Source organism: Podarcis filfolensis, assembly GCF_964270895.1.
Source record: "Podarcis filfolensis genome assembly, chromosome: 16".
Classification (NCBI taxonomy): Eukaryota; Metazoa; Chordata; class Lepidosauria; order Squamata; family Lacertidae; genus Podarcis; species Podarcis filfolensis.
This window is the reverse complement of record NC_139620.1, coordinates 6,093,666-6,097,147: the sequence shown is the minus strand read 5'-3', so window position 1 is coordinate 6,097,147 and position 3,482 is coordinate 6,093,666. Positions and strand designations below refer to the sequence as shown.

Here is a 3,482-nt window from a genome sequence, read left to right as displayed (position 1 = left end):
ACACCTCAGCAGTGCCACAGGCTGATAGCATCCATGCCATGAGGCATTGAGGCAGTAATTGATGCAAAAGGGTCCCAAACCAAGTACTGAGTACATATGCATGCTTCTACTTCTCAGAGGTCCAATATTGATCTATTTGCAATCCTTGTTTTGCTGATTTCATTTAATATTCTAATTTTCTGAGATTGTTAATTTGGGGTTTTCATCAGCTGTACGCCATGATCATCACAATTATAACAAATAAAGGCTTGACATATCTTGCTTTGCACGTCATGAGTCTATCTCATATATTAGTTTCACCTTTTAAGTTGAATTACTGAAATAAATGAACTTTTCCACAATATTCTAATTTTCTGAGTTTCACCTGTATGTGTTTGCCTTGTACATTTATGTACATTTATTTTGTAAGACCTTAGAATTCCTATAACACCTCTGAATCTCATTTTAAAAGAACCACCTTGCATTTGGCAAGACACCAGGGACAGCATGAAAAGCAGATGCGTTGCTACTGAGAAGGCCAGCCAGAGACATTTTGCTGCCTGAGGGGAATGGGAAAATTGTGTCTCCTCACCTTGCAGCCTCTTGCCCATCCTCCACCCCCAGTTTCACTTGATGTGTTGGAGCATGCTACCCCCTCCTTGTTCTCTCCAGCACACTGCACAACCATCTGAAGGAGAGCCAGAGAGTCTGCCTGCCTGCCCCCTCAGGGGGCAGGGAGGAAGCCAGCCTAGGGCTAGCTTGACCCAGTATGAGCCAGAGCCAGGGTTTTTCAGCAGCCTCCTTCTTACTTTGGACTAATAGGCTGGTGTATTGTTAAAGGGATGTGGGTGGCACTGTAGGTTAAACCACAGAGCCTAGGACTTGCCAATCAGAAGGTCGGCGGTTTGAATCCCTGTGATGGGGTGAGCTCCCATTGCTCGGTCCCTGCTCCTGCTAACCTAGCAGCTCGAAAGCACGTCAAAGTGCAAGTAGATAAATAGGTACTGCTCCGGCGGGAAGGTAAACAGCGTTTCCGTGCTCTGCTCTGGTTTGCCATAAGTGACTTAATCATGCTGGCCACATGACCCGGAAGCTGTATGCTGGCTCCCTCGCCCAATAAAGCGAGATGAACGCCACAACCCCAGAGTCGGTCACTACTGGACCTAATGGTCAGGGGTCCCTTTACTTTTTTATTGTTAAAAAAAAGAGCTATTGGCAACCCCGAGGTGAGAAAGGCTGTTTCTGCCAAATATCTCCCAATGATTGATGTTCTCTCCATTGCTGGCTGCCTAATCCCTGAATACAAATTATCCATGTGGCCCACACTTGGCGGAAAAAAGGAGTCTTGTGATCTTGTGTTTCCCTGCCTCCTCCCTGAAGCTCCCGCAAAGCCCCCCCCCCCAGTAGCTGCCTATTCCCAAGGAACCTCATTCTGGGTGCTTGTGCCCCCAACACCATTGCTTGTTCTCCCCAGAGTACTCAGAGTGCAGGTGCTAGGCTTGGTAACCTGTTGGTGGTCCCCTATGTCCCCTGTTGTGGGAAGGGGTGCTTTGCTTGCCAGGATCATGTGAGCCAGACACTACAGGGACAAAAGTCAAATTAGCCACCCCTCTCCCAGCTCCCTCACAGTGCTACTTATAGCAACTGCCTCAGCAAGCCTCAAGAGCATACCGGCTGTGACTATTGTGCTACAGCCCTTCATAAACGATTGTGATTTCCATAATGATGGACTACATCTGGATCTGATTTCAGCACTCCTCTGAGAATTTTGCAGGGAAAGCCCCACACAAATCTGGCCTGGAATACATTCTCCAGGCTTTCTGATAAATGAACCACAGGGGAGGAAATCATTTGCTTTGCTGAAGATTTTAATGACAGAAAAGAAGAGATGAGTACAATCTATTGAGATGTTTGTAGGAAGCAACCATCCCCTTCCACAGTGGAGAGGGTTATGGCTTTACAGTGAAGATATTTGAAAGAAAAGAGTGAATGATAAGAGCAGGAAAAGATACAAGGAAAATGTTGGAATAGAGGCAGAGAAAGACATTGCCAGGCAAAGTAGACACAGAGGCTGAGGACCCAGCAATCCCACCAAGATGGCAAGAGTGGAAGGTGTTCAACCCTCTGAGAAAACAACCCTATTTTGCCCAGTAATGTTCCATGGTCTTCTTGCACATTCGGTGATCCAGAGATGACTCTCCATAATGGCTTAACATGGACCACAGCATGAATCACAGCATGAGCTGGAGACCCTACCACAGTGGGCAGTGCTGCACAGGAATCCTCCTGGCATGATCACATCATAGCCTGGGTAGCACATGTCGACTCTCATGCCTAGACCAGAGCCCCCATGTCCACTCCCAGAAGATCCACAGCAGGAGGGTGGGCAGCATTCGGAAGCGCACACACAGCGGCAAGACACTTGGGAGTTGCCGTGGGAGACAAGACGGGGTCCTGGAACCGTAAGGGAGCAACCGCCGGGTTGGACATGCACAGCTGAGGTGCTGCCAGTGTCAACCAACACTCCGCCACTGCCGGAACCAGATCCGCCACCACATCCAGAACCGCACGAAGTTCCACAACAGGCCATCTTGAGTGAGAGAGAGGGATCTGAAACACACAACAGAATAACACTTAACATACAGGAGAGGATTGGATGGATGGATCTCAGGCATACTCCCAGGCAATCCATGAGTACATATACACAGTGTATGGTTGTGTGTCACCCTCCCCTCCCCTATAGTCCTGCCATACTTGTCTGATCCTTAAGAAATTAAGCAATGGAGCTGAGAAATCAATGTACACCATTGAAGAAAGAGGGATTGCCTGCCAACCTTGCTACTCCTGGGAGATCTTTAAGCTTCTGGGAGTCAAACCTTCATAGAAGAGGCACAAATGCAACAAGTACAGCTTCCCTCCACAATGTGGAAAGATCAAAGAAACAGAACACCTAGGTATGCCTAACCATATAGCATATGAAAGCTGAACAGATTGTATTCAATCGTACTCACTTGAGTTCAGTAGTTGTAGAGATGCTGTTGGAAGTCAGCAAATGTTGATGGTGGCACTTCAGACTGCAGGCCTTTATATACAGTTCTAACTGGTCACATGGCTTTGTTATTGGGGCATGACAAAGGTCTTCAGTTAGTTGCTGGCAAAGATTGGCTTCAAGCCTTGCATCTAAAACACATCTAATTGCTTTACTCACTGCTCATGATCTATTCTCAGGTTATTATACCCCATAAAAACCTTCCTTCTTGTACATTGATGACCGTATTCTTGGTTGACTACTATTTGACAAAAAATAAATCAATGAAGCGCATTGATTATGGGTGTCATCAAACCAAGCTTTTTTCTGGAGTCAGATTCAGATTAACATAGTTCGTGAAGCATGTATGTTATATTTGTCTTTAAGTATATATGTTTACTAAGAGCTTTTTCTCCTCTTTTGATTGGAGGTGAAATAGTTTAGTGGGAGAACATCAGTTTTGCATGCAGAAGGT

At 46.3% G+C, this 3,482-nt stretch overlaps 1 long non-coding RNA gene across 1 annotated transcript; it reads right to left on the bottom strand.

Annotated features, from left to right (window-relative positions):
- Positions 1-1,826: 1,826 nt before the first annotated feature.
- Positions 1,827-3,095, bottom strand: LOC310752050. The gene is made up of 2 exons (XR_014542825.1): positions 2,991-3,095; positions 1,827-2,589 (listed from the first exon to the last, which is right to left on the bottom strand). It is a non-coding gene; the product is annotated as an uncharacterized lncRNA (long non-coding RNA).
- Positions 3,096-3,482: the final 387 nt, after the last annotated feature.